Source organism: Sesamum indicum, linkage group LG10 (genome assembly GCF_026168435.1).
Source record: "Sesamum indicum cultivar Baizhima isolate 11 linkage group LG10, ASM2616843v1, whole genome shotgun sequence".
Lineage (NCBI taxonomy): Eukaryota > Viridiplantae > Streptophyta > Magnoliopsida > Lamiales > Pedaliaceae > Sesamum > Sesamum indicum.
In genome coordinates this window covers 7,590,172-7,613,917 of record NC_142666.1, presented here as the reverse complement: position 1 = coordinate 7,613,917, position 23,746 = coordinate 7,590,172, and the positions used below count along the sequence as shown (strand labels likewise).

The following is a 23,746-nucleotide window of genomic DNA, read 5'->3' as shown; positions in this document are numbered from 1 at the left end:
GTCTCTTGTCCACTCACGATTGGGCCAAGCAAATCGGATATGATGTCGTATAGCTGCAAGGCATCCTCTGCTATATCGACATTGGAAGAACATGTGAGTGTGTGTCTCCGCTGCACCCTCGTCACAGAGAATACATCCCCCTAGATGCGTCATCCATGGTTTATTAGTTGTCGATAGCTTCTCCTGAATTGCAAACCAAAGAATGAAGTTATGAAGGGGAATCTTCAAAGAACCCGAAAGTAGTGAAGACCATCCTACTTTCGGTCCAGGTGGACAGAAAAGCATAGGGATTGTGTAGTGGGTCGTCCCTCTGAAAACCGCCAGTTGATCCTGTCATCCCCTCAATGAATCTGGGGTAACATGTAAATAATCTCCATACATTCCAAATCGGTAATGAAGGGCCACTGCCATTGCCCCTCATTAATGACTACTTGTAGTTTGGCGGATTCATCAAATCCTAAGAGGCTCGGTCCCCTTGGTAATCTAGCAATAAGTGGGCCCAAGTGGTGCCACGGGTCCTTCCACAAGTAGAATGACCTCCCCTCTCCAATAAGAAACTCTGTCATAGGTAGTATAGAGCTGCGAAGTCGGAGCAGTTTCCACCATCCCCATGATCCTCCCTTCTCATTAATTGTTCAAATTGAAGTGTTGTGCAATCGTGTCTGCTTCAACCATTCAACCCATATAGATGTTCGGTCACATCTAATAACATCACATAACTTATTTGCTATTAATGAGCGGTTAAGGATACCGATATCCTTAATTCCTTGGCCTCCTTCTTTAATTGGTTTACACACATCCTTCCACACTACCTTGGCATATCCCGACGTAGAAGTGCCTTTCCAAAGAAAAGTTCTGAGCCGTTTCTCAATTTTTTTAATAACAGCCTTCGGTAAGATGAATGCAGACGCCCAATAAATGCTCATTGCTGAAAGTACAGATTTAATGATTTGTATACGTCCAGCATATGATAATGAAATTCCTTCCCAGCCATTAATGCGAGCATCAATTTTCAATAAAAGTGGTTGACAATCGGATATAGACAATCTAGAAGACAGTAGAGGGAGACCCAAGTACCTCATTGGTAGTTGGCCCTCTTGGAAGCCCATAATTATTAAAATCTGATCCTTCCAATCTTGTGCCGATCGAGAGATAATGACATGACTTTTTTGTACATTCAGCCGAAGTCCCGACCATTCTGCAAATCGGTCCAACCCCCTCTTGAGGATCCTGAGTGAATTCAAGTCAGCTCTACAGAAGAGCAGGAGATCGTCTGCGAATCCCAACTGGAAGACTTTGGCCGGCTCACATTTCCAGTAATAAGAGAATTGCAAATCCTGCTCAATAAGTTGCAATAATCCCAAATGCAAGACTTCCATAACGAGAACAAAGAGATAGGGCGATAGAGGGTCTCCCTGTCTTAATCCACGTGCTCCTACAAAGAAACTGTGAGGGTTTCCATTAAGACCAATCGAAAATGCCGTCGTCGTTACACACTCCTCAATCCACCTGGTCAACGTTTGGGGGAATCCAAAAAATTGCAAGACCGCAAGTAAGAAATCCCACTCTACAGTATCATATGCCTTCCTGCTATCGACATTTAGGGTACAACGAGGTGGAAGCCTCACTTGGTTGTATCCCGTGAGCAGTTCCTGTGCCAACAAAATGTTGTCCCCAATGCTACGCCCTGGGATAAACGCTCCCTGACAGGGACTAATTATCTTATCCAGAACCACACTCAACCGCTGGACAAGTAATTTTGCAATAATTTTGTATAACACATGACAGCATGAAATTGATCTAAAATCACCAACAGTCATAGGAGTGTACCTTCGGGATTAGTGCCAAAAGTGTGGAGTTGACTTGTTTGAGTAGTTTACCGGTACTAAAGAAGCTCCACAGACCTCATTCATTTCTCGGACCGCGTTGAAGTCCCCCCCCACCAGCCAGGGCTCATCCGAGTGCTCTCGAGCTAAAATTTTCAAGGTATTCCATAAACTTCTACGATCAGTCATCTCAGAGGCACCATAAACAATAGTGATTATGAGGGATTCGCTATCTGCCCTATGAGTGACACGACAGTGCATAAATTGGTTCCCCAAATCAAGAATATGAACGTCCACAACATTATCATCTCACACTACCCAAATACGGTTACCCATAGTTGCATAATCAACAAACCATTTCCAATGAGGAAGCAAAAAAGACTGAATATGCATGGCGTTGTTAATACGCACACGAGTTTCTAAGATGCCCATAAAATCTAACCTGTATTCCGAGATAAGGTCCTTTAATGCGAGTTGATGGTCTCTCTTATTCAGCCCCCGGACATTCCACACCGCGAGATTCAACATGGATCACTACTATAGGGGCTGCATGTGTTAGGACCCCTAGTATTCTCTTCTGCGTCGTCCAGTGAATTCAGAGCATCAAAAGGATTAAAAGTAACCACTTCCTTACCCTTCTCTTTCTGCGATGAGGTGTAGCGTTTATTCTGTTTTATACCTTCATCTCCTTTCACTTTATCCTCCACCACAACCATGGTCTTATGTTTCTTAACTCTCTCCTCGGTAACTGGTGGGGGGGGGGCGTTGGCTTTTGGTACATACACTTTCACCGGAGGCTTTGTCTATTTCTGAGGATTGGTCAACGAATACTCCTTCACCGAGTGACCAAACATCATGCATCTTGTGCATTTAGGGGGAAGCCATTCATACTCTATATCAACCTTGCATGGGGTTTCCCCACCATCTTCATCTGGCGTCATTATAATAATATGTTTTTTCAATTTCTGAGTAACATCAATCATCACGCATACACGAGCGAAGTGCAGTCTCGTGCATGCCCTAGTTATCGCATCAGGGTATAGTGGTTTACCCACACCACTAGCCACAGTACTCAATCCTTCCGTCATCCAGAATTCCAATGGAAGGTGTCGCAGTTTTATCCAGACCGGCACTTGTGTATGGTTCAACTTTCTCATAGCCATACCCGATTCCCACTTTGTAACACAATTGGTTGCCCCTGAAACAGCCATGGCCCCCCTTCTATGACCTCCTCCATATCGATTTCTGTTTTAAATCGGAAGAAAAAGAAGCCATTAGCAGTTGCTGTGACCTCTCGTAGCGCCGGCCAAATCGAATGGGCAAACTCCTTTAAATGGTGATAGTACGGCCGCTTACCCATAAAATATCCCACTGCCAGATTTCCATCATTTGGCTCCATCCCGCACAGTATCAAGTGAAGGACGAACTACAACCTCCCCATTTTGCTTCGTTGGGGCAATGAAAGATAGTGTTTTTCGGGATGAATTGTTGAAAGCATCAGCAATTTTATCATTAACAATCCCATTAGAACCAGTGTGAAGCGGAATGTTCCCAATAAACAAGGGAACTGGCGACAATTTTTTCCCCAGATTGCTCTTTTTTGCGCCCATAAAATTAGTGATGTCAGCTGTAGGATGGATGACATCAGCCTTAGCATCATGGATGCAATCAGCCCTAGCATGATGGATGACATTAGCCCTAGCATCATGGATGACATAAGCCTTTTACCACGGACTTCTGACCACTCGCCGCTTCTACTGCATGGGGACAGGCAAAATCAAACAGGAGGTATATTTCGATTTGACAACTACCTAACACACTCACCTGAATTTATCCCCAGTGTGCAGAATATCTGGCAGAATACAATCGTTGGGGTGCCTATGTTTGCGGTAACACGTAAACTTAAAGCATTGAAGCCGGTCTTCATAGGAAGAAGGGGGATTTGACTATAAATGTTCAATTAGCTAAAGGCTTTCTAGATGAGGCACAACAGCTGGTGAGTTCAGATAGACAGAATGAGGCCTTTCTACTATTAGAACACTGTTGCCACCTGATTTATGCAAAAGCGGCAAAACTGGAACAAATCATGTTGCAATAGCGAGCCAAGATGCAGTGGATGAAGGGGGGTGACCAATGCTCCCGAATTTTCTTTCGTAAAATTGCCAAGAGAAGGGTGGCAAGGAGGATACTGCAGATTAATGATGACAACGGGACCATCCACACTGAACTAGAAGAGATTATCAATGAATTTGTCTGTTACTATCAAAATCTCTTGGGCGGTAACAGACGTCAGATAACGCTAGATATTGACTTTCTCAGATCGTGGGCAAGACATATTCTTTCTAATGAAGAGGCTGGCCATCTTATATTGGCGTTTACACCGGATGATGTGAAGCAAGCAGTATTTGACATTGCATATGACAAGGCCCCGGGACCTGATGGATACTCATCAGGATTCTTTAAAGCAGCCTGGCCAGTGGTGGGACAGGAAGTTATAAAGGCCGTACTGGAATTCTTTAGTACCCGTAAACTACTCAAACAAGTCAACTCCACACTTTTGGCACTAATCCCGAAGGTACACACTCCTATGACTGTTGGTGATTTTAGGCCAATTTCATGCTGTAATGTGTTATACAAAATTATTGCGAAATTACTTGTCCAGTGGTTGAGTGTGGTTCTGGACAAGATAATTAGTCCCTGTCAGGGAGCGTTTATCCCAGGGCGTAGCATTGGGGACAACATTTTGTTGGCACAGGAACTGCTCACGGGATACAACCAGGTGAAGCTTCCACCTTGTTGTACCCTAAAAGTCGATATCAGGAAGGCATATGATACTGTAGAGTGGAATTTCCTACTTGCAGTCTTGTAATTTTATGGATTCCCGCAAACGTTCACCAGGTGAATTGAGGAGTGTGTAACGACGGCGGCATTTTCGATTGGTCTTAATGGAAACCCTCACGGTTTCTTTGCAGGAGCACGTGGATTAAGACAGGGAGACCCTCTATCGCCCTATCTCTTTGTTCTCGTTATGAAAGTCTTGCATTTGGGATTATTGCAACATATTGAGCAGGATTTGCAATTCTCTTATCACTGGAAATGTGAGCCGGCCAAAGTCTTCCAGTTGGGATTCACAGACGATCTCCTACTCTTCTATAGAGCTGACTTGAATTCACTCAGGATCCTCAAGAGGGGGTTGGACCGATTTGCAGAATGGTCGGGACTTCGGCTGAATGTACAAAAAAGTCATGTCATTATCTCTCGATCGGCACAAGATTGGAAGGATCAGATTTTAATAATTATGGGCTTCCAAGAGGGCCAACTACCAATGAGGTACTTGGGTCTCCCTCCACTGTCTTCTAGATTGTCTATATCCGATTGTCAACCACTTCTATTGAAAATTGATGCTCGCATTAATGGCTGGGAAGGAATTTCATTATCATATGCTGGACGTATACAAATCATTAAATCTGTACTTTCAGCAATGAGCATTTATTGGGCGTCTGCATTCATCTTACCGAAGGCTATTATTAAACAAATTGAGAAACAGCTCAGAACTTTTCTTTGGAAAGGCACTTCTACATCGGGATACGCCAAGGTAGCGTGGAAGGATGTGTGTAAACCAATTAAAGAAGGAGGCCAAGGAATTAAGGATATCGGTGTCCTTAACCACTCATTAATAGCAAAGAAGTTATGTGATGTTATTAGATGTGACCGAACATCTATATGGGTTGAATGATTGAAGCAGACACGATTGCACAACACTTCAATTTGGACAATTAATGAGAAGGGAGGATCATGGGGATGGCGGAAACTGCTCCGACTTCGTAACTCTATACTACCTATGACAGAGTTTCTTATTGGAGAGGGGAGGTCATTCTACTTGTGGAAGGACCCGTGGCACCACTTGGACCCACTTATTGCTAGATTACCAAGGGGACCGAGCCTCTTAGGACATGATGAATCCGCCAAACTACAAGTAGTCATTAATGAGGGGCAATGGCAGTGGCCCTTCATTACCGATTTGGAATGTATGGTGATTATTTACATGTTACCCCAGATTCATGGAGGGGATGACAGGATCAACTGGCGGTTTTCAGAGGGACGACCCACTACACAATCCCTATATAGACTTTTTTGTCCACCTGGACCGAAAGTAGGATGGTCTTCACTACTTTCGGGTTCTTTGAAGATTCCCCGTCATAACTTCATTCTTTGGTTAGCAATTCAGGAGAAGCTACCGACAACTAATAAACCATGGATGACGCATCTAGGGGGATGCATTCTCTGTGACGAGGGTGCAGCGGAGACACACACTTACATGTTCTTCCGATGTCGATATAGCAGAGGATGCCTTGCAGCTATACGACATCATATCCGATTTGCTTGGCCCAATCGTGAGTGGACAAGAGACGTGGAATGGGCATCGAGGAAGTGGAGGGGGAAGCATATTGTTAATGTTGCTTATCGAGCATTACTTGGTGCATGCATATACCATATATGGCGAGAGAGGAATTTGAGACGATTTGAGCACACCCATCGACCGGAAGCTGTATTAGCTACTTGCATCATTGAAGACGTTAGATAGAGGATAATTAGTATTAATCTTTCCAGTTCTATTAGTACATGTGCACTCTATAGACTTTGGCGTATCCCTTGGTCTGTTGGGGGTACCACCATTTGATTGTTGTACTTTGTACTTTTTACCTATTTTTTTTTAATGAAACTTACATTTACCCAAAAAAAAAGATGTTTGCCTCGCCAACCTTTGAACCCAATCATGGCCTTGAAGCTAATTAATCTATGACCAATTGAGCTTACAGGTTCTCAAGATGAGGAGACATTCCCTAGAAACGGACATTCTAAGAAGAGATGAAAGTGTGTTTCTAATAGATTTTCCGCGCAAAGTTGACATGCTGCCATAGTTTGTCAATTGTAGATAGCTTTCCAATGATAGCCAACCAAAGAGAAAAGTAATTATCAGCAATCTTGAAAGGCCCTTGAAAGAGAGAGATCCACGTAACATTTGGCCAATCAGGGGCAAATAGCTTGTATGCTGTCGCAGTCTCAATTCACCCTATTGGAGTTGTGTAAGTGAGAGCGTCATCTCCTTCATAAATCATGGGAAGGTCTTCAGTAATTCCCATGATTTCCACTGTTTTGCTGGAAGGCCAGTCCTATCTTCCATGCTGGATAATTGCGGAAATTAAGTGGGGGCCTTGTAGCTATGGGGGCTCTAGGATACATTAAAGAGAACGAACCTCTAGGATACCAAGGGTCAACCCAGAGCTAAATTGAAGAACTTGTCCCAATCTGGAATTCAATAAGCTGTAGCAAAGCTGGTCGAAGCTTCAGAATCTTCAACTCCTCGGGCTTGCAAGTGTTGAATTTTACAATGAAATAGAGGCTGAAGAAAAGCAAAAAAACGGAGAACAGAGTTGGGGCTGAAAGCTGCGTTCTTCATTGATAAACTCCAAAATGTTCAGTTATATAGGTTCAGGGCTCGAACCCCGGATTAAATACACGGTTAAGCACAACTCAACTAACGTAAAAGAATAAACGTTGGACTTGATCACATGGCCCAATAGAAAAAACTGAATAAATGAATCAACAAAACGTACAAAGTAAACAGAAGAAATTGGCAGATGAAAACACGACTTCTGATATCTTGTGTCCAAGCTAAAAGTGCCATAATCTTTCTCATCATCGTCGTCAACCTTGGCATCTCTAGTCTGTAGATCAATAGCTAAGGCAATCATCTGTGTCTGTGCAATCTCAACATCCCCCCCACAAGTAGGAAGTGGGTACAAGGCAACCAACCCCAACTTGCCCACTAAGGTGGCAAAACTCTTGATCCCAAGCCCCTTGGTAAACAACTCCGCAAGCTCCAAGGAGCTGCGGACATGTGAGGGAGCAATAAAACCATCTTTGTAAGCATTCCTAATCACATGACAATCAATTTCGATGTGTTTGGTGCATTCGTGAAAGACTGGATTAGCTATAATATGCAAAACAACCTGGTTATCGCAAAAAAGGTGTATGGGAACCGAGCTAGAAATCCCAAAGTCTGACAATAAAAACAACAACCAACGTAATTCACATACAGTTGCAGCTATGCTCCAGTAGTCCACCTCAATGGTGGAGCGAAAGACAGTCGATTGTTTCTTCGTCTTCCATGAAATCAAGGCATCGCCGAGAAAAATATAGAAATCGGTGAGAGAACGCCGGGAATCCATGTAAGATGTCCAATCGGCATTGCAATATGCCACCATCTCAAATGTTGAATGTGAAGGAAGAAACAGACCCTTTGAAGGGGCACCTTTGAGGTATCTAACAATGTGTAGAGCTACTTTCCAATGCTTGTCACATGGGCGAGTGAGGTACTAACTAAGCTGCTGAACCAAATAAGAAAATCCGGACGAGTGAAAGCAAGGTACAAAAGCCTCCCAACCAATGTTCTGAAACGATCCGGATCAGGAAGTAAAGCACCACCATCTTCACTAAGTTTGAGGCCTAAAGGGAAAGGGGTGGAGACAAACTTGGCGGCCACCAAACCAGTATCTTGAACAATATCGTGAATATACTTGGACTGCACCACAAAGATACCTTCAGAATTACGCCCAATTTCCAACCTAAGAAAATAACGTGCATCATCGAGATCCTTGATTGTGAACAAGGAATGAATATAGTGTTTAACAGATTGAATGTGTTGCATAGAAGTGGTTGTGACTAAAATATCGTCAACATATACGAGGAGGGCCAACATATCACCATCAACGTCTTTCGTGAACAAACAATGGTCATGACCAGATTGTTTAAAACCAAAATCTGTGAGCCTTGCAGTGAGCTCCACATTCCACTGGCGAGAAGCCTGTTTTAACCCATAAATGGAATGTTGTAACTTGCAAACAAGGCCCGGTTGAACTGGATATCCCTCCGGAGGCACCATGACCAGATTGTTTAAAGCCAAAATCTGTGAGCATTGCAGTGAGCTCCACATTCCACTGGCGAAAAGCCTGTTTTAACCCATAAATGGAATGTTGTAACTTGCAAACAAGGCCCGGTTGAACTGGATATTCTTCCGGAGGCACCATGTATAAATCCTCATCTAAGTAGCCGTGTAAAAAAGCGTTGTTCACGTCCATTTGATGTAAAGGCCACCCACATGCAGCAATCAAACTGAGGAACAAACAAACTGTAACCATCTTAGCAACAGGGGAAAAATTGTCTGTATAATCAACCCCTGCAATTTAGTTGAATCCCTTAGCCACGAGATGAGTTTCGTACTATTCTACCGACCCATCAGCTTGGAGTTTTGTCTTGAAAACCTATTTACACCCTATGGGTTTTTTACCAACCGACAAAGTAGTCATCCGCCATGTATGATTTTGCTCCAAGGCATTTAACTCAGCCGCCATAGCTTCTTGCCATTCCTTGTGTTGAACCGCCTCCAAGTACGACCTGGGATCCTGCAAAAAATTGACAAAGAGGCCACAAAAGAAGAGTATGCAGCAATAGAAGGATATAACAAATTAGATTCAGAGACATTGGACACAATATCATTAAGCCAAACAGGCCTAGACTTCTGTCTAGTAGAGCGTTTGAGAATGGGTGAAGCAGGCGTAGGGGGAGAAGCATCTGGAGGTTGAGAAGGAGTAATTTTGTGAGTTGGAACTGGGGCAGTAGAAGAATCCGAATGCACAATCACTGTAGGTAAAGGAATCGAAGGAATAGAAGAGGAAACATGGGCAAAAGGAAAGTGATGTTCATAGAAGCGAACATCCCTTGAAAAAAAAAATCGAACCATTTTCTAGACTAAACAACTTGTATGCCTTTTGATGCATCGAATAGCCAATCAAGACACATTCAAAGCTTTAGAACAGAACTTAGATCTATGGGTATTCAAATTAGTAGCATAGCATAAAACAACCGAATGTTCTCAAATGATGATATTAAGGCGAATGACCATAAAGTAACTCATAAGGGATTAACCAGTGCAGTGATTTATTAGGAGTTCTATTGATCAAATAGGTAACGGTAAGAATCGCATCTCCGCAAAAGCGAATGGGCAAAGATTCCTGAAACAACAAAGCCCTAACCACATCTAGCAAATGTCTATGCTTTCTTTCAATCCAGCCATTTTGTTGAGGGGTATGAGTGCATGAAGTTTGATGCACAATGCCTAGAATGAAATAGAGTAAATTACATTCACGATTGAGGAACTTTGAACCGTTTCCAGATCTTAGAGTTTTAATCTTAAGGTTGAACTGATTTTGAACTAAGGAACAAAATTGCTTGAGGGTGGTAGGAACTTGAGATTGTTGCTTTATAATGAAGGTCCACAAACACTTGGAGTAATCATCTAACAAAGGCAGTACGAATGAGCCCCCACAAAGGTTTGGGGTAGTGTAAGGACCCCATATATCCATGTGCACAAGTGAAAAGGGTGCAGCGGCACGAGAAGAACTATGAGGAAAAGGAAGTTGAGCCCTACTTGGCCTTGTGGCAGATTTCATAAAGTATATCGAGGTGATCATTTTTGCACGCAATGGATGATATTTTGTTTATAGTTTGCATTGAACGATGGCCCAAATGATTGTGCCACACATTTGGAGTACAAGGGGCAGAGCTGAAACAGATTACATCGTGGACAGAAGAGTAAAGAATGGGGCTTGGTCTGTACACATAAACTTTTGGAAAACACTCCTACAACTAGTTCTTCTTTAGTGTCCTGGTCCTGCAAAACACATCTTACCTTAGTGAACAAAAAATGACAGACCCCACGTCAATACAATTGATGAACTGAGATTAAGTTCATAGAAAAATGAGGAATGAAGAAAACATTCTCCAAAATGACTGATTCAGTTAACCTGATAACTCCTATATACTTCACTGGTATCCTTGAATCATTAGGTAAGTGTTTGTAAAGAGGAGTGGAAGGTTTAGCATAAGAGTGAAATAAATTGATGTTGGCACATACGTGGTTAGTGGCCCAGTGTCGATAATCCAGCAGTTCAAGTCAATGATAGGTGGTTTCACAATATTACCTGCAAATTCCTCGTCATAATGTGCAAAATTTGCAAAACTTGTGATTTGGTCTGAGGTGGTAGTATTCTTTTGTAGTAGCTTGAGCAACTCAACCATTATATTCTAGCATTCTGTGGTAATGCTTGCTGTAGTTTATCAGTATTAGTTTCAACACTCGCAGCAAACTCCCTTCCTTTCTGTCTTCGATCAGTCATTGATTTGTACCAATCTGGTACCCCATGCAACTGAAAACAAGTATCTTGAGCGTGTCCTTGTTTCTTATAGTGAGAAAAAATCGACTTTCGCTTATCAAACACAAACTTGTTTCTTTGCAAAGCTTTGTCGCCTTCTCTCCTATTCTCTTTCAAGGCGAATTGACAAGCCACACTATTTGAAGTAGCCTCAATATCCATTTTGTATCAGCCTATGTTGCTCAACTATATAGATCATAGAAAAATCTCTTTTAATGCTTGGTAGTGGATCAAGCATAAGAACTTGACTGCGTTCGTTGTTAAAACTCTCATCAAGGCCCATGAGGAATTGCATTAGTTGATTCCTCGAATTAAGATTTTCTCTAGCTTTGTTAACCCCGCAAGTACATCCGCCACACTTGCATTTAGGAGTCGATGCCAGACAATTCAGCTCGTTCCAGAGCTTTGTTACTTTTGTGAGGTAGGCAGTGAGGGACAACTCTTGCTGTGAAACAGAACCGATTTCCATCTGCAATTGATAAATCATTGGTCCGTTACTTCGGCCATATCTGTCCTAAATCGCAAGCTAGAGTTCTCTTGAGTCTCCACAGTACATAAACGACTTGACAATGTCCTTCAACATAGAGTTCCACATCCACGCAGTAACCATCAAATCAACTTGCTGCCACTGTTCAAAAATTGGCGAACCTAGTGCCGGCTGGGGGAAGCTTTCATCTATGAACTCAAGCTTCATCTTTGTGCCGAGAGAAACATATATTGCTCATCTCCAAATCAGAAAATTTGTACCGTCCAACGACCAAGAGGTCAGTGCAAGATTAGAGTGCTCGGATGGGTGAATGAACAACACATCCTTCTCTGTTATATTTCTGTCTATAGCACCGCATCTATTTTCTTGATGCCAAATCAACTGGCAATCTGTAAACATAATACGATGTGCGTATCCAGAGACCTTCACGAGGAAGGCTCTGATACCATGTTAAATTTTATAATGTAACAGAGGTTGAAGAAAAGAAAAAAACAGAGAAAAAAGTTGGGGCTAAAAGCTGCGTTCTTGATTGATAAACTCCAAAATGTTCAGTAGTACAGGTTTGGGGCTCGAACCCCAGATTAAATACATGGTTAAGCACAACTCAACTAACGTAATAGAATAACCGTCGGACTTGACCACGTGGCCCAATAGAAAAATGAATAAATGAATCAACAAAGCGTACAAAGTAAACAGAAGAAATCGGCAGTTGAAAACACAACTTCTGCTATCCTGCGTCAAAGCTAAAAGTGCCATCATCTTTCTCATCATCATAATCAACCTTGGCATCTCTAGTCTGTAGATTAGTAGCTAAGGCAATCGTCTGTGTCTGTGCAATCTCAATAGTAAATTAGGCCCCATGATACCTTTTGCGTAACCATTACCCAACACTCCTTTCCATAGAAAAGATCACATATGGCTTTCCAGACAGTTGATGACTCCTTTCGGCAACATGAATGCTGAAAACCAATAAATGTTGAGAGAGGCTAGGACAAATTTGATCAGCTGAGTGCGAGCTGCAAAAGAAAGCTGGTAGGTGCCCTAGCCTAAGATCTTATGGTCTAATTTGTTGATAGGAGGCCGGCAATCTGCAATGCTCAATCTAGTGGTGGTGAGTAGGATACTTCACTGGTGGCGTCCAATTTGAAAGTGAAGAATACCAATTATATCCTGCAAATAATCCATTGCAACTTTACAGAGTATCACTTAACTTTTAGAGGGGTTGGCCTTAAGCCCAGAAATGTTATGAAATTTCTCCAAGGATTCTTTAAATAATGTGACTGATTCCAAAGCTTTTCATAAAAGAAGAAGGTCGTTGGCAAAAGAAAGCATCACTAACTTCAATTCCTCACATTTCCAGTGGTAAGAGAAGGTTGTACTATGCTAAATATGAGCTTTAATGATTAAGTTCAATACTTCCATAACTAGGACGAATGGATAAGGAGATAGAGGTTACCTTGTCTTGATCCTCAACCCCTTCTAAAGATAGAGCTCACAGAATTGATATAACTAGTAATCCAATGTCGGAATCGAGCTGGGAAGTTAAATAGTTGCAACATAGCATCTAAGAAGTTCCATTCAATTGAGTCAATGAAGGGAGAGTGGATAGGTTGGGGAATGCGCTAGCAAAAGTGCTGAGGGAGTACAACATAAAACTCATGCATAAACGAAATTAAATGGTGCAACCAAGGGGTGTTCCTTTGGAGCATAATCAAGGAACATTTTCAATAGATTATATTGCTTCTAAATATCATTAGTCATTGAAGGCAATATGATACTGTGGACCTTTCGGTTATCCTCAAACCATTTTTTGAATGAAACATGTTCCTCAGGCGAGGATCTTTCTGACAAGGATGTCGGGAGTGGTTTGTCCAAGATATAATCCTGGTTCTCGAAATTTAGGACAATCCTTAAATTCCACAGCCAGTTGTTATAGTTCGTGCCATTGAATTTGAACTATAACGACTAGTTGCAAAATTTGAGGATTGTCCTCGATTTTGAGAACCAAGGTAATGTCTTGGACAAGCCACCCCCGACGGCCTTGCCAGAAGGATCATGACATGAGGAATGTGTTACATTCGAAAAATGGCTTGAGGACAACCAGAAGGATAAAATAATAAGACTAAAATCATAAACGGTGTAAGTTGTGGGACGTAAATTGCAATTTTCTCGGGCAAAGAGAAAGGGAAGATTGGCAATTCACAACAATCGAAGGCAAATAATGTCTCCATGCACTGCCAAGTAAAAGGGCATTGGAAGAGGGAGAATCAAGGTATGTTTGTGATTGAAGTGATTATGATAACTAATTCTTCTTTTTGGGTATTAGATACTGGCTTGAGAGCGTACAACTGCAATAACTTACAGGTGTTGGAAAAAAGCAGAAAACTAAGGATGAGATGATCCTGAGACTAGGGGATGACAAGGTTGCGGAAGCTGTATGATTTGTCAACTTAGTTGTTAGTAATCATGTTCGGATTGAATTAAAAGACTGTTTTATATACCGAGCATATTTCCATTCCTGTTTTAGATAATAATGGTTATGCATTAACATCAATAAAAGTAGTTTTTATTTGACGAGAGATAATGTCTCTCATCTGCATTAACGAATCATCTAACATTCTCCAACAGTTTAATTAGATTATGACTGGCCAACACAAACGAAAATTGGATAATCATGATAACGCATAGATTAGCATGCGAGGCTAGGCCATATCTCTCAAGATAGGATGAGAAAGTTGGTAGACTCAAAATGTTTGGAGTAGACGATTTGGATAACCTACCAACTTGCGCGTCCTATCTGAAAGGAAAAATAACCAAGAAGCCTTTTGTTAGACAAAGCATGCTCGCCAGCTGTCTATTGGATTTGACCACTAAATAGTCTGACTAAGTAAAAGGACATTTGTGGACCACTAAAAATACTCCAGCTAGAGGAGGATACTCATCCTTCATAACCTATACCGATGATTCATGGTATGATTATCTTTACCTTATGAGGTAACAGTCTAAGACCTTTGGAAGGTTTAAAGAGTTCAAACTTGAAGTAGAGAATCAAATTAGCCAGAAGATTAAGACCTTTCTATCAGATTTAGGCAGAGAGCATTTAAGTGGTGAATTCATTTATTACTTAAAAGAGAATGAAAGTCTCTCTCAATGGACTCCTTCTAGAACGCCACAACTAAATGAGGTGGCTGAGAGGAGAAATTGGACCCTATTGGACATGGTTTGATCCATGATGAATTTTATCGAGTTGTCCCTATTTTAGGGATATGCCCTTGAGATGGCAAACAAGTTGCTTCATATCGCGCCATCTAAGACAATATTCCAGACGCATATGAGATATGGCATGGCAAGCCTACATTCTACAAGTACTTAAGCAATAATTAATATTTTTCAAAAAACATGCAGAAATTGAAAAATTCAATTTTATGATAAAACGGCCGAAAAACGGCCCAGTCGTCGGCCGTCAGCAGTAGCGGTAGCCCATCGGCCGCTCAGTCGGCCACACGCGCACACTGCCTTCCTGCGTGCGTATGTTGTGCACTGGTCGGTAGTGCATTGCTACAGTGCCAGTTATTTTTTTTTATTTCAACACGTTATACTAAAATTAAAACAAGGTAGACTCGCACTAATTGTCGCATTCATTTTATGAGTGCCGCATTTCATCGGTGATAGAGGAGTTATGTTTTTGCAATCTTAGTGGGTTGATTGGCTAGGTGTCGAATCGACTTAACTGACTAGCAGAGATTGTCATATGGAAGCTTTGGAGGCTATAGTCGGTATGACTTAGATCTCCGGTTCAGATAGTACGAGAGTAGTCTTTGGACTTGATGAATCACGGTAGTCACATGCATACGATAGCTGTATTTTGGATGTGCGCGAGAGATGATTGTGTTACAAATGCAATCATTATAAGCCTCGTCTAGTGCAGTCAGAATATGTAGTGAGGACGGTGAATTCCTAAGAATAGGATCCATCCCCTATTAGTATATGATGGAGGTATCTCCTATGCACTTACAGACACGTCCACACCTTATGAACCTGTGGTCATAGTGGTTATCGAATAGGAAAAGAGATTCCTATATCGACCAATTAAGCATAATGCGGTCTCAAGTATTAAAGCGTAGTGCCCAGTCCAGAATGGGAACTGACATCAAATTCCATGCCCCTAGATTAAGGCTGAGAGATGATAGTCGAAAAGACCGTACCCATATGCATGCGGGAGCCTAAATGTTCACACGGATATTTACCTAGTCTCTAGTGTCATAGACCGTTGCTAGACGGCCCAAATCAATTCTCAATTTTCAATCAGCTAGCTAGCATCAAAGAAGCACTGCCGACAAGGGAGGGGGAAAGGGTAGGTATTTAAATTGGGGTGCAAATTAGCCACATGGATAGAGTTCCCTCTCATCCATCATCACTTAACTTCAAGCATCAGAGCTACAGGCTTTGTTTCTTGGTTGTTCGATTCTTTTTTCCAGGGCGAGGATGCACAGGGTGCTGGTGAAGATTGAAATCTATATGCTTGAAGCTAAGAGAATCATCCTAGGCTTATTCTCCAAGTAATACTATGCTTATGGATGAGTATGGCTACTCTTCAACCTAGCCTTACCTCACTTTGAGCCAACACCATATTCTCAATTCTTCATTCAAACCAATCGGAAGTTACTGAGAAATAAACAAAGAAAAATATATGGCAAAATTTCACTTTTGGTCCCACTAAATAGGGTCATTCTCACTTTTGGTCCCGCGCTTTAGATGCTCAACACTTGTAGTTCCAAAACCCTAATTTTTTAACACTTTTAGTCCCGCGCCGTTAAAAATTGATGGAAACAGCACGTGACTTGTCACGTGCCGTTAGTCAACTGGTATGGTACATGTTGGTCAACGGCAAAATATCACTTTTGGTCCCACTAGATAGAGTTATTCTCACTTTTAGTCCCACGCTTTACGTGTTCAACACTTGTAGTCCCAAAATTCTAGGGCCCGTTTGGTTGTGTTTTCATTTTCATTTTTAGTTTCCAACATTTGGAAATAGGTATAAATGCTTTATTGGTTTTTGTGCGAAAACTGATAATATATTTGGATTAGTTGTTTCCAAATGTAGGTATATAGGTGTGAGAATGTTGAATATATGTATATGTATTTTTGATGTGACAGAAATTGGTTATAAGAGTTGACCAAATTGATTGAACATTTGTGTCTTTTTCTATTCATATTTATGCATAGATATATACATATATATTGTGAATGCCAAATAAAAATGTGAAGAATTTACTTTATTCAATACTTTATTTAAATAAGTTAGGTCTAAATTAAAGAAATAATTTAATATGACCAAGACATCAACAATATAATTCTGTTGATATTTTTAATTTCAATTAAAATATTTTTTTTTGATTTTATATATATCAATAAAATAGTATTTTATATTAAGGTGCAATATAAATTTTTTAACACCTTTAAACCCACTCCGTTAAAAACTGACAGAAACGGCATGTGACAAGTCACGTGCCATTAGTCATAGGAGTGGCAGATGAGTCGAGCCGGCTCGACTTTGAGCTCGAGCTCATGTTTACTTGTTCACCGCTTGCGAGCTGGTGAATTTTTTTTTATATATATTTTTTAATTTTTTTATATATTTAATTTTATATTTAATATTTGATCAGTTTTATAATCTAAATTGATTGTATATTATAGTTATTAATCATATTTTATTTTGTATAATAATAAATTATGATACTTTTATTTATATATTTAATCTTTATACAAAAATAAATCTAATCAACAACTTAGCAAATTGTAATATTTTTTATAATTAAAATTATTATTTAATATGATATATATATTTGTATTACGTTAATATTTTTTAAATTGACAAGTGATTCACTTATGATTCTTTATTATTTATAAATTTATGTCAAAATTTAGTAATTCTTATGAATTAATCTAAAAATCATAATAATAATAATAATAATAATAATATTAATAATAATAATAAAAATAATAATGATAATGATGATGATGGTTGAACAATTCTAATTATTATTTTTATTAGATATATAATGAGATTAAAAAGTTTAATCAATAATTACGATATCTTAAAATTTGGACACTTGATTGATACGAAATTTAAATATATACAAGATTGTATCTATTAGATCATATCAGACGGTATGATTTAAAATCACATGGCCTGATTCAACGATGCACCGTCTTGAATAATTATTCTTATGTTTCAATATTAGATGGTTTGGGTGTATTTTTAGCATCTTGTTTAATTTTTTTTCTTGGGTTTGGGTGTGTTTTCAGGGGACAATGATTTGTTTATTTCTTGTTGTTGTTGTTTGGTTTTATAAAAGAGTTATAATGTTGTATGGAAGACCATTATCGATTAGCAAAATTTCTGAAAAATTTTGTATGTAATGTTGTAAAATTCCTCTCCTTCCCACCTCTATTCTTCTGCAATTTCTGGAACAAAATCGAGCTCGAGCTCGAGCTCGAAAATAATGTATCGAGCTCGAGCTTGTCAAGCTCGAGCTCAAACAAAGAACCCTCTCACACTCAGTTTCTTTTTCCTTCCCAGCCTCATTCATGGCAGCTCTTAGGCCTCTCTGTCTCTCTGCATTTTACCATACCAGTGGTATTTGACTGAGAAGTTGCAAGATTTGGTCCAGAGGATGACTCAATGAACACAGTTCAAACAAAGAACCCTCACACACTCAGTTTCTTTTTCCTTCCCAGCCTCATTCATGGCGGCTCTTAAGCCTCTCTGTCTCTTTGCATTTGCATTCTTCTCACTCTCACTCACTCTGCTTCAAATGTTGAGTTGCTTTTGATGAAGATTAAGCTTTCACTGCAAGGAACCGCCGAGAACTTGCCGTTGTTGTCCTGGAATGTCTCAGTCTCACTCTCCATTAGGGTTTTGGGACTACAAGTGTTGAAAACGTAAAGCGTGGGACCAAAAGTGAGAATGACCCTATCTAGTGGGACCAAAAGTGATATTTTGCCGTTGACCAACATGTACCATACCAGTTGACTAACGGCACATGACAAGTCACGTGCTGTTTCCGTCAGTTTTTAACGACGCGGGACTAAAAGTGTTAAAAAATTAGGGTTTTGGGACTACAAGTGTTGAGCACCTAAAGCGCAGGACCAAAAGTGAGAATGGCCATATTTAGTGGAACCAAAAGTGAAATTTTGCCAAAATATATTATATAGAGATAAATGTGTGTATGTGTAGAATGGCATTTCTGTCGATGCACATCTAAATCAATGACTAATTGGTTTTAAAGTAATGATTCCATTTTACATTGACCATGGCCTAGTCAACCAATTATTATTCCAAATGATTGTTTACTCTCCAGAAATTCTTAATGAGGTCAAATGCAATTAACTGAATCGGAGATTTAAGAGAAAAGGAACTAAATTTCGAACAAAGTATTGCAAGAGGTACCATTGGTATGTTATACTGCATAAGGACCCCAGCAACATATGCAGAACCAGAATACTAGCCTAAAACTGGAGATGGAGTATAAGAGTAATTCACTGTAAATAAATCCTCAGGCAGTGCTTTTCTCCCACTCGATTTCGCTTCTGATGATTCTGTCCGGAATCCAATTGAGGTTCCCATGGTAGGAGCTGTTTCAAAGTTGCCAACTTGTGCAACAGACCAGGTGGCCTATGGGCATTTAGCGCAAGTGAATTCCATGTCTATTAAACATCCAGGGCAATTACTTCTTGAAGAAAATCAAGTATACAAGAAAGAACATTACATTCACATGCCATACCTCGTTTCTTGAAGATCCACTAACAACAGGGGTAACTAGTTGAGAAACCGGCTAGTCAATACCTCCAGGGAGAACAAAATGATTTTGAGAATTCATGGTAGTCCATTGTCCTCTAACAAGATCATTGGCAAGCAGGCTACCTTCAACATTGACCTACTGTTCTGGTACTAGTCCAAGGAATGCCGTAGGATTACCATCATGGGGAAGCACTAATGACGAACCAATAAATACAAAGGATGACAGAAAAGATGAGCCTTGGGAGCTACTAGATTGGAATGATGATGAGTTGCCCACAGAAGCAGAGGCGCTGGACAAGGACTCCACAAGCTTTAGCACTTGTAAAGCCTTTGGAAGGTTGTCACAGAACAAAAGATGCAGAACCGAAGCTCATTATTATTTAATACTTACTATATGCCGCTGCACGTTGTAAAGACAAACGTTGAGAAATTAGTGCACACATATTGAGGCCCCTGGAAAGAAATAGTCAGCCCATCACTTAAATTATAACATAACAGAAAGCTTCACAATACAAGTTCAAGCCTAACCGCCCCAACACAATAAGGCAGGTGAATTTCTGATCATTGAAAATAATTGAAATAAAATATAATGTTCATGCCCATAGTACAGACCCATCAATAGCATAATCCTTCATTTCTATAACAGTGTCAAGAACTACAGATCGCCTCTGTTAGATGTAAAGTTAAACACATGCAAAGTGCAGAGTTGCACTTAGTAAGAAACTCATTAAATAAGCTTTTCATGAAAAGCATCTAGTCGGTCCTTTAAGGAGTAACTCTCTTTCAGCATCATGAGTGGTTTGACCTACAAGTCCTAGAATCTAAAACATTGTGCTTTGTTCTTGTAGCTTGCTATCTCGATGGAGAGTGTTTTGTACATCTGATTAACCAATTGAAACAAACAACAACCAACGACGACCATGCTAGCAAAGGATATTAATGGATTCAATCCTGCTCATGGTGCCAACACCTAGTATAAGGTGAATCAAGATGTTGTGGACTGATTGAACAAGTTGAAGTCAGGTGAGTTTTTGTCCCTATCATTCTCATGAAGAAAGACTGGGCTAGGGAGTAAATCCTCTAGCATCCCTAAAGACCTATTGCATTGGGTAAGCATCTAATGTGTAGCCTCACCTGAAAACTCAATTTTTTGGTCAGAAATTCTTAAGATAAAGAATAAGTAATTAAGCTCCTTTGCCAAGGAAAATGAACTTCAGAGAATTGGAGATAAAATGTCCAATTCCTCAGCAACCATGGAACTTCAACATTCCAATTAGCCACTAGACAGATCTTTATTATATTAGATCGTATTCACGTTATAATTATCCAACCATTTGGAGAGTGGACAATTAGAGTTCTAACTATTCTCAATCTTATCTGATTTACCATATGTAAAAAGACGGAGACACTTAGTCCCGCGCTCTCCTTGTAGGGTTTCTGGTTGTATAAATGCTAGCAACATTAGAAGTTTCCAAGATATAACTAAAAAGTAGAGAGAGCATCCAAATACGCCAATTGCTCCAAGCTAATGGCTTTGATAAACAGATTTAACAGCAGGATTAAGGTAGGGTCTTCTTGTATTGTCTTCTCAACAAAATGAATGGAGTAAATGGAATAAAAAATACTCATCAAGTTTCTTCTACACTGTGACAATTATTGTTTTTGGGCATTAACAATTAGTAGAAGAGCCTTGTATTTCATCAATATTTGTAAATTAAACAGTATATGAAATAATCCATTCTCATTCTCCAAATCAAATTTCAAGTTTTCAAAGGAGAGCTTCTTTTCATGTAATGTGAAGAATGTGTAGAACAGTGGTACAGTTGGCCAAGCTCATGAACCTTTCAAAAGGTACAACAACTAGCAGTTACATCTATAAAGGAAATAAACATAAAACACAGTAAAATAAAAAAGAAAAGCACCCAGAAACAGAGGAAATATGGATATGGTATAGTCGCACTCTATAAAAAATATGGTGATCGAAACCTAAGCTTCTGTGGACTGGTTGATGTAAAGTTGTAAAAATAGTCATGCATTACACTGTTGCAAACATATTAGTGTCTTCTCTAGGAAAAGAGCAGCAGAGACACAACATTCAGACACATAGGACCGCATGCCAACTAAATAATGGTACAAATATTTTGCTTTCGCTCCAGTTGTTTACGTATATCACCAATTTATTTGTACTATTACTCATCAATTAATGTATGCACAACATTTGAATAATGATACATTGGGTGTTCCATAGAACATTTAACATTGGGACTGTGATATCAGGGCTCATAAGGCTAAGGAGACAACTAAATGAGAACGAATTCCCAAAAGAGACTTCCAGGTTTAGTATTGTATATCCGTTTTGGGGTGACAAGAAGTCATATCAGTTTGGTTTGGCCCATACAAATTAATAGAAGAGTAAGATCCGGGTTCCACAATTCCTGACGTGCCTTTACGGAAGTGATCCAGATAACTTTGAACAGCAATTTCGAATATTAAATGTTATTCAAGCTTGGAAAGTGGAAACCGAAAGAAGCATTGTAAAACAATGGAAGCAATCCATGAAGACAAGCAAGAAGCATACCAAACTGTTGCAGTTGATACATCTGCGATTCTTAGGAAGCTTCAGAAGATTCCGTATAGTTCTCTCATTCTTCTCATCCTTTTTAAGTCGATTCGCCATCTCAATACCAACAGAGTAAACCCCATCACTTTTTCTTCACAATTCAATCTACCTATCAACTAAACAATTAATAGAAGGACAGAGGTATACAGAAACACCAATTCTGGGATCAGAACTACAGGGTTTCAAACCTTCAGAGAATCAGATCTGGTCAATAAAAGTCGCCTAAGCAAACTTGCCTGTAGAAGACAGACCAAAAAGAAAAAATTGAAGAACCACAAACTTGAAGAGCCCACACCTCTTACTTACTTGATAAAAGTAACAGTCCAATTGAACAAACTTCAAGAAGGAAAGCCAGTATTGACCCAGTAGAAGTTAATGGACCTGATCGGCAAAGGACAATCTCATAGATCAATGAAGGTCTGCTTAGCGATGATGGATCTCAAGTTTATCCTTTTACAACTTAACTTTAAGAAAGACTAGAAGCAGAGAAAAACACAGCTCCCTTTTGCTGTTGAAAAGGTACGAAAAAAACATAGAAAAGAGAACATAGGGAGAGAATATTAATCAGAAATTAGAATGAGAGATCGTATCGAGTGTGCCGAGAATATAGGGCATGAAAACCGAGTTCTCGATTGCCTTGCCTTGGCTAGCTATTAAAAGCGGCTATACTTTCAAACATACAAAAGCCTATCAATTATACATGGTGGGTCTGACTCGGTGCAGTGGAGGGGAACTACATAACCTCGAATGAGGCTTATACTTTATTCTAGAACGATGCCCCGATTGTAATATGGGTTACACTCTTGAGAGGAATAATTTCATTATGTGGCTGGCGCTCATCGACAAACTAACCACTATGGATGTTCCTTGGCTCCAATTGACAAATTGAAATTGTGTCTTATGTGAGGATGGACTCTTGGAAACACATGAGCACGTGTTCTTTCAATATGCTTTTTCTGCGAAGTGCTTACAATTACTGGGAAACGAGGTCCGCTTTACTTGGCCAGATCTTCTGTGACATGTGGCTATAACCTGAGTATCAAGACAATAGAGAGGAAACATGTTATTAACGCATCAAGAAGGCCTGTGCTAGCTTCCTTACTGCATCATTTGTGGATGAACCAAGTCCAACTTCGAATTATGAGTGATAAGTTAGTATATAGCGTGGGCGCTTGCCTATTGTTTAGAATTTGGAAAATCCCATGGGAACAACGCTAGTTTGGCAAGCAAGATGAGGTGTGATACTGCACTTCGTTTCTGTATGATAAATTATACTCCTTTTTCAATTTTATGCAATTAATCTTTCCCAAAAAGAAAAGGTATATACTTAGTTATTTTAAAATTCATAAAAGCTAAAAGTGTAAGATAAGAAGGTTGTTTAAATGATAAAAATACCCACCCAAATCGTATTAAAAATTCTAATCATGGCCCAAGAACTGCGTGCCCGACCCGACAATCTGAAACTAAAGCCATTGAATTCTAACACGTGGATTCGTACAAAAGTACAAACATATGACCTACATAAATACTCTGAATTACTTAGAGCCAAAGTACGTCATCTTTTGAGATAATATACTTGTGTTATACTTCAATCTCGCACCTGAACAGACTCCCAACAAGACTAACGTTTTGCTTGTTTTCTCAGGTTCTAGCACTTGTCTCCGATTTGGCAACCCATGGATGTCTATGCGACCTCTACCTAAATCAATTTGGGCCTATAGCCTAGGAAAACTT

The 23,746-nt window shown here is 39.9% G+C and overlaps 1 protein-coding gene across 11 annotated transcripts in view; it reads right to left on the bottom strand.

Annotated features, from left to right (window-relative positions):
* LOC105172285 (uncharacterized) overlaps nucleotides 1-23,224 on the bottom strand; it is a 31,350-nt gene extending 8,126 nt beyond the window's left edge. Inside the window, exons 1-3 of one of the 11 annotated variants that reach the window (XM_088885533.1) lie at nucleotides 22,394-23,135; nucleotides 22,201-22,248; nucleotides 21,971-22,117 (exon numbers count right to left, since the gene is read on the bottom strand). The gene's annotated coding sequence lies outside the window, so the exon portion shown is untranslated. Of the gene's footprint in view, nucleotides 1-12,092; nucleotides 12,759-18,993; nucleotides 19,846-21,970 lie in introns of those variants that run through there. The other 10 variants (XM_088885530.1, XR_016067665.1, XR_016067664.1 and 7 more) reach the window with 10 other exon arrangements.
* Between the last annotated feature and the right edge of the window lie 522 nt (nucleotides 23,225-23,746).